The sequence below is a fragment of the Brachycentrus maculatus genome, unplaced genomic scaffold, assembly GCF_059751285.1.
Source record: "Brachycentrus maculatus isolate JH-2025_06_01 unplaced genomic scaffold, ASM5975128v1 h1tg000790l, whole genome shotgun sequence".
Classification (NCBI taxonomy): domain Eukaryota; kingdom Metazoa; phylum Arthropoda; class Insecta; order Trichoptera; family Brachycentridae; genus Brachycentrus; species Brachycentrus maculatus.
In genome coordinates, this window is record NW_028281518.1 from 332,848 (window position 1) to 348,713 (window position 15,866).

Consider the following 15,866-nt stretch of genomic DNA (forward strand, 5'->3'; position numbering starts at 1 on the left):
ATATCGCATATACAAGGCTTAAGATATTATATTAAATTCTAAGACATTTGTATTTTAAAATAGTTCTCTTTCAATTCGTGACTAAATTGGATGATTTCTTAAATGGTATTCAATTTTTAAATGGCTATTCTTTTAACTTAATTTGTCCAATACGTTGAAATGAATGTATTTTCTTGTTGTTGATAAATACCAACAAAAAAATAAACGATTTTTTTTTAAACTTTGTTTTAACAACTTTTTATTGGTACACTTTTTCAAACCGGTTTCAAAAAGAACCTTGTCATCATCAGGGTTTATGTACTCATTCTAAAACATTGAAATACTCATAGTTAGGTAAAAGTTAATTACCCTTCCCTTTCCATATAAAGTATCTGCGATAAACATTCAAGAAAATATATATATATAATTAAAAAAAATAAAATTATATCATTATTTTTCAACTTCTGACCTTAAATAACTCCTTTCTTTTCAAAACCATACTCGTATATTCATTTCGAAGAAAAACTTATTTTGTCAATACAAAAACGGTATTAAAAAATATTTTTTATCAATTGTTACATGGGTTGAAAGAAAATAAATTTCTTGAATGTTTTCCGCTTTGTGGCACATTTTATAAACTTAATTAAATGAAATAACTTTGTTACAACCACTTTTTTTATTAATACAATTTAACCTGCCGGTTTCAATAATAATCTTGTCACCATCAGGGTTTTTATCAAATTAAAAACATTTAAATACTCTCACCAAAAAACTTCCACACACTCCGTAAAAATCCTAAATGAAGAAGTTTTTTGGTGAGAGTATTTTAATGTTTTTAATGTTTTTGATTTAATATAAACCCTGATGATGACAAGGTTATTGTTGAAACCAGGAGGTTAAATTGTATTAATAAAAAATGGTTATAAGAAGATTATTTCATTTTATAAACTTTAAAGAAAATAGAATTTCGATTTTTCGTATGTTGGACCTTAAGGTACATGCTTTGATTTATAAATAAATTGTCATTTTTTACGGTAGAAAATAAAAATTACAAGAATGGAAAGATAAACAGATAAGAAAAAATACTCATTCTTAGATTCTTAGTATTCATGAAATGAAAAATGGCATAATAAATAAGGAGTATTTTTTTAAAGCACTTTTGTGTTTATAAGACAAACCATTTCCTTTTAGCGTTATAGCCTATTAATATGCCATGTAATCGCGCGATGAAATTTTATGGTGGGACAATTAAACTTGCAAGCTCGAATGAAGTTATAAATTAGGTCCATTTAGAGGGGCAATGAAAAATAAAACGATTCGTTTTGCATGCAAAAAATGCATAGAGCACTAAATACGTCATGGCAGCGGATAATTTAAAGCGACATTCTGGCAATACTGCCCGAGTAAATGGTTATTTTATGACCTGCTGATGGCAACATCGCATTTATTAGCGGTTATCATGACAAATTTTCTTCCAAAACTATGGCAACATTTTGTAAATCGCAATGCGTTGTACTTAAGCCATGTTAATGCCATATCACAGGTGATAAATCATTTTAATAAAAAAACTTATTCTTCTTACCCATATCCGCACCTAATGATGCATAGGTCACTGCATCATAGAAACGCAGTGTTATCTCGATGGTTTACACATGAAGGAAAGGTGATCAGTCCCCCGCATCAGGGACCAGTCCAGGGTAATGTTAAATGAATATGAGAGTGTAAAATCACTAATGTTTTTGTCACCCTCCCTGGGAGTTGAACCTGGGATCACCAGCATGGTAGCTAAATACGCTAACCATTACACAACGGAGGTGGAATGTCATTCATAAATATTTTATTTTACATTTTAAAGAGTTTTTAAAACATGACTGTAGATATGCACACATATTCACAACATTTTGGGTGTGTTTGGCTCTCTACACTTAGAAATTATTTTAACAAGAAAATGTACGTCTGGGTATTTACCTGTCATAGGCTGGTTTAAGTGATCAATTTATACACAATTAATATTTACCATTCTACCTAAGTTAATATAATTTTCTCAAATGAACCACAGATACTGCCGTCAACTCACACTTCAAGCGACGTGAGAATAATGTGATAAATATATGAGTTACAAACATTTGAGTAATGTGGATGTTGATCAAGGGTAGAATGGTGATTGTTACATAATGTATAAAGTTATCACGTAAACTCGCAAATGACAAGTCTTAAGCCCTGTAAATACTCATTTTTAATGACAATCAATGAAGTCCTAAAAAATAGCATTTTATGGTTTACTATTGTGAACAAATATTTCAACACACTCAAAATATTGAGAATTGTTTTAAAGATATATATTTTAGTCTGCGTTAAGAACTACAATTAAACGGAAAATTTACAAAATTTTCAGTTTGTCCAAATACTTGTTCACAAAATCTGGATTATCTCCAATTACAGGAGATATTTTGATATTATTATTATTAATTTTTAAATAAAATAAAATAAATAAAATGAAATAAATAATAAATTAAAACAACTCCTGTAATTGGAGATAATCCAGATTTTGTAAACAAGTATTTGGACACACTCAAAATGTTGTAAATAAATTGTCTGGTCAAATTATAAGCTTAAATAATAAAAATGACAATGGTATTTTCTGGCGTTTCTCATGTGTGTGATTATAATCTAGGATTCGGACCTCACATACTAATATAAGAGTTTCTGCTTAGTAAAAAGCTTTTTTACATCTCACCAATAGATGTCTCTAGTGAAGTTCTAGTAATTCAAGAACAAGGTTTCTAAATTGGTTCATATGTACAGAACATCCAAGAATTTGAGTTGTGTGGTTGCCAATAATGGGTAGAATTGGTGAATGTTACACGTGTGTAAAGTGATCACTTAAACCAGCTTATGACGGTCATCAGCCCCGTAAATGCCCAGACTTTTATTTTTTCTTCATCTTAGATGAGATGTCAAAAAAAATAAAAATAAAATAAAATAAAAATAAAAAATAATAATAATAAATGGAAAATTTCCACATAAAGATACATTTTATTCCTTTTTATTGGTAACTACAGATTTTATTCGGAAACTTGTCATAAAAATGAACGACCCAGTAAATAAACGAAGCAGGTAAAAAATATCGAGATTTCTCCGAAATAAAATTGCGAAAGCTTTTTTTCTCTTCATAACGACTGTTTTTAATGATCGCTGTCGATTAAAATTACTGGAAATTTTACGGCTGTGTTCTCTCATTCAATTTACAGCCTTAACTATAAACAGTAACGATTTTCCGATACATTGTAAATCTCGGCAAACAAAATGGTCGCGTATTTTGCCTCAAAACAAGGTATATAACATATTGTTAATTGAATCCAGTTTTCGAGGATATTTTCTACTATGGTCAATTTAAAATTCTAACCGTTATCCGCACCCCAATGGTGCAAAGGACACTGTATTATATAAACAGTTTTATCTTGATCGTTAACATACGAAGGTGATCAGGCCTCCGCTTCAGGTATCAGTCCAGGGTAATATTGAATAAATATTAGAGTGGAAAAATCACTTATATTTATTGGACCCCCCCCTGGGAATCGAACCCGGGACCTCCAGAACGGTAGCCGAGCGTGCTACCATTACACTACGGAGGCGGATGAAAGTACTTTAGTTATTTTGACATTATTTTTTAATCTCACAAAAACCATTCATGAAATTAATCTATTTGTATTTTTTTGTAATATCTGTACATTTGTCATTTAATTTTTCAATCGAATATTCATCAAATATTACTCTGGGCTGGAACATGAAGCGCAGGGCTAATCACCTTCACTTTATGTATTTAAGACCTTACTCGCAATAATATAATTCATTAAGCATCCGGCTGCACTGAGAGCCATTCGTCACTTCACGCTCGATTATTTCAAGTACTAGATTTTTAACATATACGAGTATATATAGAAATAATATTTTTATTTAACTCCTACCTATCAATTACTCTTGTCTTTTTAAAATCATTTATATATGTCAAACCCTCAGGCAGACCTCCAAAAAGATGAAAAGACAGCTGGGATATAACATCTCAAGAGCCACAAGTGGAGGTACAAACAGATCCTTAGGATTTAGAAAAAGAAGAAGATATTTATGTCGAAGAAAAACTAATTTTGTAATTTCAAAAATGGTGTTTTAGATAAAAAATTAATTAAGTCAAATGTTTCCTGAGTTTAATGTATTTTAGGCCTTACCTGTCAAGATGTAACTTTTTGTATATGATGCAGTGCCTTATCCTATACCGATAGGAGATTAGAGTTAGAAAAAGATAATCTTTGCAAGGTTTTTTTTTCCAAATAAACTGGTATTTTTTTAACAATTACTTACATGGTTTTGATATCGAATATGCAATACTGCATGTAGGTCCGATATTAATTCATTAGTGAAAAAACCCGCTGACCGTATCAAATTTGATGGACGATGTAAATTTCCCAGGCGAAGGTTTAACGTAAAATATTTAGAAAACAATTGTCCAAACAAGCGAGTGGAATAAAACGAAATCCATTCATATCGAATGTTTTACATCGATGTTTTAACTTTATCGTTCGTGAAATACTATCACAAGTACGATATTCAATACATTACTCTATACAATATTTGTACATTATTTAAGGTGCAAAATGTATTTGATATTTTTAATAAATGGTTTACTTAGTAAATACCACTATTTCTTAAAATCTGCTGTGAGACTGTACACTGACTACTGTATTTGATATGTTGTTGAAATATATAATTTTGAAATTTCAATTGAAAAATTATCACACAATTTATTACCCGTGAATTTAAAGGGAAACGAAATTTTGTCTCGTACTTCATAAATATAAAAAAAATATCTATAAAATATTTTTAAAACGTCGTTAAAAAAAATAAACATTTTTTTTTCAATACTTAACGCGTAGGTACAAGAGTTTTTTAAAAGTTTTATTTAGAATCAAAACATTTTTTTAACTGGACTTTTAATTTAAATTTTATTTCAATAGTGCAATTTCTTAAAATTTGTTCGTTTACATATTTTGATTCATTCAGCTTTATCGGTAAATACTATGCTGATTGCGTCAAAACAATTGTCATTATTTTTTTTTTTAAATAAATTTCAATAATTAATTTTAAAAATAAAATAAAATCACAACTGAACAGCTTTTACGCTTTTATTTTATTTGACCATGGAACGTATAATGTCTGTACCCACATCATTTGATTAGTGATCAGCTATATAGTTGATTGTTTTATTGTATACAATTCAATTCCATCAAGAAATGTTACAAAAAATAAAATAATAAAACATGATATCGAACTAAATTTTAAAAGAAATATTTAGAAATTACTACAAAATTACCGTTGAATCTTTAAATGAATTTATTTTTTAAGTAAATGTTTACAAAAAAAAATAAATGTCAAAATCAAGTGACAAAAATATTATAATTTTTTATTATTACGTAGAGTAACGTTTTTTTGCCAAAAAGGAAATTATTGATAATTCGAACGAAGAACGTTTTTATGTGCAATTGGTTCATGCAAATGGCGCCACCCAGGGATCAATTTTGATTAATATTTCAACAAATTGATTCGTCGACGAAACGTCATAAATTCGTTTATCCCTCGACGTATGTTTCAATATGCGTGCTCGTAATAATAAAAAAAACAATGCGAGCAATATTGGCCCTTATTTATTCGGATACCTATAATAAATCAAAAAAATCGATGAAAAAATAACTGCGAGAATCGCTTCAACTCATTTTTAAATCTAGGCAGCACCCTCCATATGACGAAGTCGTTTTATGGTGTGATTAATAATTATTTTACATTTTAAACCCATACAAATGGTGGCATGTTTGTAATTGTAAGTGTTTAATTGTTTTTGTGATATGTAAAAATTGTATTCACATTAGTTAAATTGTAATTAAATTGAGTAGTCCATTGGAAACCACGTTCTGTTAAAAATTCGGTTTTTTAAAGAAAATGGCTACAATCGGTAAAATATTAAAAAATATTAACGTCCATATTTAACATAATCTGCTAAAATTTGTAAAGTAAGAAATAAAATAGAATAGAAAAATCAATACTCTTGCAAAACTCTCTATGCTGATAGACAGTTCTCGTTCTCACCAGTAATTCTTGTGATTCTTGTGCAATGTTTCGAAATTGAACTTCCAAGAGTTTGAATAGTGTGTATGTCAATGATGGGTATAATTGGTGAATGTCACATATGTGTAAAGTGATCACTTAAAGGTAAGCGTAAGCCCCGTAAATACCCAGACTTCTATATTCTTCTTCATATATGTTGAGATGTCAAAAAATAATATCATAAATGTGTGTTTTATATATTATTTCTATTCCATTTTACCAAACAGACCCACAACACTGGGGGATATAACTAACTACATGCTACTTGTTTCGATAACCTTAAAAAAATACAAAGGTATACCTGTGCAAACATAAAAATAATATAAACATAGGAAATAAAATTCAAAATAAATTGCTTTTGTAAAAAAAGTTTTACAAAATCAAAGCTTTTGGTCGTGTCCTTCAAAATTAATGACAGGGTTTCGTATTTATTGAATACACACGTGTAAATTTTCAGAATCACTGTTCCCAATTTGTCAACAGGCCAATTTTATGGATGAAGGGAGAATTAGGCAAATTCCATATCGTGGCGTTTCTTCTCCTAATGAATCCCTTCGAGGTCGAACGAATTTTGTTTTTGTCAAAGCCATCAGAACGAATTCAACCCCCCGCTAAATTAACTCATCCCAATTCGCTAATTTACTTTTATAGATATTACAATCTCTTATCCAATTACGTAACCTAAATTACATTAGCACTTACCGTAATTACACTTTCCTTAAAGAATTTATCTTAATACGGAAAGATTACCATTGAAGTGGAATGGACTAAGGCTGGAAATTTTTAATTGGATTTTCTGTTGGATAATGTAAATTCCAAGTGTTAATAAGTCAGATACATTTTAACACCAAGTTCATTTAAGATATATTTAGCATTTTTGATCAAGGATAAAGTGACTTCAGCGATTTTCAACATTATTTGATAAAAATGAAATATCTAAGTGCTAGTATGTCAGATACATTTTAACACAAAGGTAATTTAAGATATATTTAGCATTTTTGATCAAGGATAAAGTGACTTCAGCGATTTTCAACATTATTTGATAAAAAGTAAATATCTAAGTGTTAATATGTCAGATACATTTTAGCACAAAGGTAATATAAGATACATATATGTATAATATTTAGCATTTTTGATCAAGGATAAAATGATTTCAGCGATTTTAACATTATGTTTTGAATATTGAAAGCATTAACTTTGTGGATCATCTTGATATATTATTTCGAGAAATAAAAAATACTTTGTGTTCTGATCCAGTCACATTTTTATTTAACCAACTAGTTTCGGCAACAACCTGTTGCCCTCTTCAGGGTGACATTTATTACTAAATATATATATTAAAAAAATTATTTTTCGAAATCATATATTTTAACATTATTTGATAAAAATTATTATTATTGAGTAAAATATACAAATGTGAAAACACAAACTATATTTTGTAAAATACCGTTTGTATTTTCACAAATATTATCATTTGTAGTTCTCGAAACTAGTCAGATTTACATTAATTGACCCAAAAAGTGGCCTTATACACTTGTTTCTTTTTTATATTTAAATCATCTTATTCCATAAAGTTAATACCAAATCAATAAATAGTATGTAGTAAGTTTTTAAGAAAACACACTCCAAATGTATATTTTTATTAAATATTTAATGTATAAAAATGTTGGTAACTGTAACTGTAACGCCACCACGCTTTTCTCCAAAACACGATACAAAAATAAAATAATAATATTTTTGTTTAAATTGAAAATTTATTAAAAATAAATTAAATGTCTGCAGAAAGAATTATTGACACTTGTAAAAAATTCAAAAAATACAGGACAGATTCATTTCTTTTTCGAGGACACTGAAAAATTAAAGCGCAATATTTTTTTACATTAAATTGAAAATACAATTATTGTGTGGAGATGAAATTATTGACACTTGTAATAAAACCACAAAGGTCACAAAATAGAGGACAGATTCACTTCTATTTCGAGGACACTGACCCATTAACTTTCATTTGGAGGACACATTCCTTTTTACTCGATTCTCGAGGACACATTCTCTTTTACCATCAATAAACTTCTCAGCCGTAGTCCGAGGCACTTCTCCGCAAGAATGCTCTCTTAACAGAGATACTGCGCAATCGTAATAAAATTTTATTCCTACGTAACACTGAGAGATTATATTTTTATTAGAAGAAGTGAGGCTTATAATGGATGAAAAAAATACAATGGCCCTATTCTTGAATTCAAGATGGCTGGAAACACATTTTTTAGGTATTAGCGTGGTTATTTCAGTGGGGGCTTTTTAGATTTTACTACTTTTTATCATAGGATTAGGATTCCTAGATATATTTTTTTTAGAAATAAAGTGGTAGATTTCTGGTAGGGGTTGATGAAGAGCTCCAACCTCATCATAAAACTGCTCATTGTGCAGCACAGATAAGGGCTGGACATGTGACAGCACTGGAACGCTGTGTTGCAATGGCCAGCGAACTGATCTTCGCACATCACCTGTCCACTAAAAATACAATTTATTTCTTGAATGTTTTTCGCAGATACTTTGTGGCACATTTAATGAACTTTATAAAATTAAACATATTTGTTTTAACCACTTTTTTATTATTAGTAGACTTTAACCTACCGGTTTCAACAAGAACCTTGTCATCATCAGGGTTTATTAAATTCTAAAACATTAAAAACTTTTAAATACTCATAATCAATTACATTCCCTTACCAAAAACTAAATCCTAAATGTTATTGTGCATTGCGTAGCAACATTGTTAACTTACAAAGTTATTGGTTAAAGTGTACTAATAATTTTAAAAAAGTGGTAAAAAATGTTGATTAATTTTAAAAAGTTCATAAAATTTATTAATTTAAACGATTTATTTTTGCAGTATTCTGTCTTTAATTCATTTGTTGTTTTATTTTATTTTTTATCAAAATCTTACTATATTATAATACAATGGTTTTGTAAACAATATTCCTGACTAAGTATTGAACCCATTACTTAGTCAAGCCGAAATAAAATTGTATTTAAAACTAACTAATTAACCTCTACGCCACTCTCCTGCAGAAGTAGAAAGGTACAATAGAACGCTGCAACAATCTGTATTTGCGTACAATCTTCGTTTCTCCTACATTCACGCATACATATCTGCCGATTATTCAGACTCTTAACCTCACCATTTTCAAGTATCAGAAATACTTGATCATGTCGAGTCTTTTTCGATCTACCTCTGCTTCTATTACCAACCACATTCGCCTTAAAAATGTGTTAAACTTTTCTTTCTTCACTCATTTGATTCTCTATCTCAACCCATACAAACTATCTCAACACATACACCACTCTTAATTTTATCGATAGTGCTTATCTCATATTTGCAACCTATCCTTTTATCGCCATTCGAACATCTATTATACAAAGTTTTGCTGCACATTTGTCTGTAAAATGTTCTTTTATCTACCTTTATCTTGCCAACTCTGTGCTTCACTTTTTATTTTATTTTAAATATTAGTAGTTAAATTTTTAAAATCTGAGATATTTTTGTATCCGCTATCTTTTCTAATTTCTCATCCCAAAGTCAGACATCAGTGCGATTGGATTACATTTAGAAACGTCCCAGTAATTCAGGCTGCTCTTTCAATGGCCACTTTGAATGGCAATTCACGAATCTCGAATACGCGATCATACGTGATATCATCCCTACAGCCAACAGCATCAATAGGGCCACCTTTTTAATCTGAACAAACACGGCACCCGCTATCGCTACCCCCTCCCCCGTCTTAATCCCTATATCCGTTTATTTCCATTATATCGGCTTGATAGGTCGGTTTTAAATCAGCCCTGAGAGCCTCTTAACGCCGAACGAAATAGAACATAAAACGCGAAATAAATAAATAGAATGGCCAATTTCAATATCTACGTTTTACCGGGAAAACTTTTGGTTTTTATTGTGTTTTCTACCCCATCAGAGTCACAGGGTGTAATGAATCATACTCTCGAAAACAATTCGTTTTATAATTTATGTTTCAAGCACTAAATTTGTGATTTTTCCATCTTATAATGCCCTAACAAGGCGAAACAATTATCACAATATTAATTTTTTATGTGTTTTTTTTCATAAAATACAACTTGGTAGACTCAAAAATAATCTGTGTTTGATTTAAAATTAATACATAAATTATAATAATAATACAACTTTGTCTTAAAATTACTGTAAATATTTTATTATAACTTTTTAATGTCTACCGGTTTCTATGCTAACCGCTTCTAGTCTTGAAAAAGATGCGGTTAGCTTCGAAACCGGTAGACATTATAATTAAGTTTTAATAAAATATTAAAAATGATTTTAAAACAAAGTAATATTATTATTATTATAATACGTCTTAATTATTGAAGAAAACAAATAAATTATAGAATTAAAAATGAATATATCTGAAAAGAATGTAGAGTTGAACTAGGGATAATTTGAAAATTTCAGTATTTGATTTGGCAGTCATTTTGTGCTAAAATCTATCCATTTTAAATTTAAGTTTTACTCATGATAGTTAAGTTTTACTTTAAATAGTGGTATATACTAAGTAAAACTTAAATTAAAAATAATTTGAAAGATTTAGAAGAGTTTTTTAAGGCAGTATGGACATGTAGAGCGAATTGATAGCGAGAGAACGACGGCCGAAAAAGACTTGGCACGATCAGATCAATCAGAACCTAAAATATGGTGGTGTCAAAAGTCTACTTTATCAGAAAGCATGTATAACTAGATGAATAAACGTATATTGAACTTTTTTATCAGAATGGTATTTTCACCTCGTTTTTCTCCAACATGGATTTTTAAAACGTTTAATTTATTTTATTCCACGATTGAAAAAAAACAACGTCGGGTAACTGAACACTTTGCACGTTCAAAATGGCGGTTCTTATAATCATTTCAGGATAATCTCTTTACGTCTGTAAAGCTTTCCACTGCTGATTGGTCAACCTCTTGAATACGAAAACTCGGAATCATAATTATGGCTGTTTGCTTTTATAAAGGATTGGTCAAGTAAATTTGTTTTTTAAAAGCTTTTACTCGCTTATTCTTCGGGAAAAAAAATTTACAATCACTTACCATTTGTGATGTTATTAAAAAAATTATAAAATATTTTACGAAAATGATATTTGCTTATTTTGATAACTCTTACATTTATTTTATAAAATTACCCAAAAAGTATGTTATGTAAGAATATTTATATAAAAGTTTTTTTTTAATAAATAAAAAAATAATAGCGTTTAGAGGTACAAGAACTGCCATATTCACTTAGAAACAAGTTTGAAAGATATCTCTTACATTACATCAAAGGGTTGAAATGTAAAAATCAAAAACTCATGTGTACTTTCAAAATTATAAAAATTGGTAACGTTACAACAATGTGGCAATTGTATTGTAATACGTCTTTTTAAATATAAATACAAAGTCATTAATATTGAAAACTATATATACATAAATAATATCTTTAAAAAAAATATCACAAAAGACATCGTACAAAATGTTCCAGTAGAACAACACTATTGATAGAATGACTCAAATGCATGACACGTACCAAATAAAACATACGCGTATCAATTTCCGTCAGATATATTATCCCAAAATGATTTACAAAAGTTGTTTCGGTATATTACACACAGAAAATGTTCGGTACTTTTGTTCCTCCCCTAGCGGAAAAATAAATTATAAATAGTCCTTCGATATCACCTATAACTGAGGATTAACGGCTGTATTTTCTTTTATTTTATTATTGTCTCGTCCATTTCTACCGTTCGAATGGTTTTTCCATAAGAAATGAATAAATATTTATACAATCTCTATATCTAGGACAAGCAAGTCGGGGTGAAGTACTTCTGTATTCAAAAAATTCAGGTAGAGATGCTGGGGGTCGTTTGGAAGTTAAACATAGGTCTAAAAAATAGGTTTCGCCCGAGGATTTTAAATGGGATATTTAGCGACGAGGTCTCTTGCAGATATCTTCATGTTTATTTCACAGTTCACTATGAATACGCGTGGTAAGAGTATCTACGTTCAGGGCAAAGCGACGTGGTGGCGATTAGATGGTGAAATAAAAATGCTAAGCGAGTCTTGCGGGTGACAATGTAAAACGATAAAACACCTCTTTACTTCGGAAAGTGTACGAAAATTGTGGGATTTCTCACAATAAAAAAAGAATTTGGAGGATTTTTAGATGATTTTTATCATAATATTTTCAAGCACTGATTTCCTTTTCGTACTTTTTTTTTCATTTTCAAGGTTCGAATAGATAAAACGACTTTCCTGAAATAAATTTTGATGGCCATTGAAGATCCAAAGAGACCTTAATATAATGTTTTCTATCAATCGTAATTTTTCACGATTATTTTTATTAATTCAACGAAATTTCATTAATCTTACCATGTAATCTTACCGTAATGAAATTTCGTTAATCTTACCGTAATGCAGCACACTATTGAAAACTGAAAATAACCGTAGATTAAATCAGTCGTATCATGTCATAATTTTATTATTTATATCAAATAAGTCAAAAATTTCAAAATAGTATTACCATTCAAAAAAAGTTTAATAAGGAATCTAAATATTTATTTCGTCATTATCTCTTCTTTTTCCAACTACATTCACCTCGTTTATTTCTTCCATCTTTCCTCACTTATTTGTTCCACATGTCCAAACCACCTAACACACCTATTTAAATTTCATCTTTGATTTTTATCTCAGCTTTGCATTTTTCTTTATTTCAACATACCTGTATATTAAATATTTAGTATGAAGAATCATGTATAAAAAGTTTGAAGAAATCAAAGTCAAAATAATAACATTTTAAATATTTATTCACTGTAATCTATTCATACGAATGTTAAAGTTCAAACTACGTTGTTACTCAAATTTACTTTTAAAGATTATATATACTTATATTATTGTGTGTGTGTGTGTGTGTGTGTGTGTGTGTGTGTGTGTATTTGCATTCTGCATTATAAATGTGACAGTTGTATTAAATTTTCGCAATACTCAAGTTTAGCGATAGTGGTCTTCATACATAAACTAGGTACTAGTTACTAGTTGTTGCAGTACGATCCAGAATCCCCTTTGATATGATGCACTTCCTGAATTTGACGACTTCCACCGCGACACGAGAAACTTCATCCTTTTCATCCGGTGATCCGACCCGGATGGAGCCGACCACTTGGTCTGTTGTTTGTCGCTTTAAGTTGGCCAAGGAAGTTGACTTGCGGCACAGAAGAAAATGGACACTAAATGAAAGACGAACATTTTTAAAAGTTCTATCGAAAAACAAGTAAAAAGAAATATAATTTATATTTGAAACAATCATCATTCATTTTCTATTTTATAATTAAAATATAAGTCACTAAAGTTTATAGTGGTTTTAAAACAAACTCATTTTAATTATAGAAGAACATGTGTTAACAGTCAAAAATTTCCTTTGAATTATTTGTAAAAATTGATTTGATATATACATATAAATAAATATATATATATATATATATATATATATATATATATATATATATATATATATATATATATATATATATATATATATATATATATATATGTGTATATATATATATATATATATATATATATATATATATATATATAAATATATATATATATATATATATATATATATATATATATATATATATATATATATATATATATATATATATATATATATATATATATATATAAATATATATATATATATATATATATATATATATATATATATATATATATATATATATATATATATATATATATATATATATATATATATATATATATATATATATATATATATATATATATATATATATATATATATATATATATATATATATATATATATATATATATAAACTTTACCTGTAATGATCACATTTCCTACGGTTAATTTTACAACCCTTGTGAGTGAAACATATATTTAAATGGCTTTTTAGGAATTTGCGGTCTACCATGAAAAATATGATTTAACGAAAGATGGCTCCAGTGAAACCATACTGAAAGCGTCATGAGATTTATAATATGTCTAAGAGTTTGAATAGTGGGTTCTTAATAGTGTATAGAATGGTGAATGTTTCCAAAATGATCACTTTACCAGCTTATGACTAGTCATTAGCCCTGTAAATTTCCATACTATCATTCTTTTCTTCATTTTGTGAAATGTCAAAATGTAAATGCAAGTCCTTAGTGGAGGCACCCTTATTTGTGTAGTAAAAAAGTATTTGGACACTTTCAAAATGCTGTCAGTATTATTGTGAATTCGATAGCCAACTGGTAAACTGTCATGTTTAGTTCCTATTTTGAAGAAATATAGAGTTGAAATTGTTGGCAGAAAGCTTCCGGTATTCCCAGTATCATGCGCACATGTGTCCAATATTTGTTCTCCTCTCAGGGTCTGTCTGTTCTCTACTTGGAAACTCCGGAGCTTTCGGAAGTTTCCGAATCAAATGGCACTCGAACGGTGGTCCTTGGGTTTTCATTTGCCATTTGGCTAATATTTGGTCTACTGAACAAAGTTGCCACGGCACATTATGGATCGAAATAGTTGAAAGATGATCTACCTGAAAAATAAAAATAAATATATTAAATATTTTCTTGAATGTTTTTCGCAGATACTTTGTGGCATATTTTATAAACTTTATAAAATAAAGCAACTTTGATCTAACCACTTTTTAAAATTGGTTAAAACAAAGTTGTTTTATTTAATAAAGTAAATATTAAATAATCTATTATTAAGAATATATTTCCTTTTTTTATTATTTTTTACGATTTTTTTTGTAATGTTAGTAGTACATAACCGAGATTTTTGCACACCGGTTTCGAGATGTACCCGTCTCTTCGTGAGTACAATCACTACATAAGCGTTCAACTATACTACAAGTCACTTAAATAGTACTGTTCACTCACTTATTAGGTACTACACAAAATGTTTGTCACATGCGTTTTTGGTCGACCCGATACCAACATGCACTAAAGCCCGAGGTCTGATATGCAATACCTTAGCATTAAGTATATCTTGTTCTTTAATTTTCTAAGTCTAATTTCCAAAAGTCAAAATAACAAATAAACAGTGACTTAAAATAGAGCATTATGAAATATTTAACACTTACTTAATTGAAATAATTTATCAAGCTTCACTCAGTATTTTTTCAATAATTCCGACCAAATGTCACATTTGAAACAAATTTTAAGCATTCTCTAGTCACTGATATTTACTTTGAATAATATCCCTAGATGTGGCCCCTAACTGACATTTAAAATAGGTATTTGGACATTTAATTTTTAAACACTGAAATGTGTACATTGTACACATTTTTGTACAATGTACACTGAAAGTTTTCTATCACATTCCCAAAACTGACACAGAAGCTTCAAGGCTTCATATTATAACATATTTCCTAAGCGTTTTTTTTAAACATAGTAGATAAAATTGATCAATTGAGAATTGTTTGAATTGTGATCTGATTTTACGTTGAAAAGACATTTAATAGCTTTAAATAGTTTCATCACTATCATCAAAATAACAAATTTGGAAAACTGTCATCGAGTTTTTACATTTCCCAGGTGTTGGCAGTGTAGCTAGCTAGTTTCATAGCGAGATCATTCAATGGTCAGAAGTTCCAACCTGAAAGTTGCTGGTAAAGACATTGAGTAGAGCCAAATCAAGTGTAGAAAAATTTCT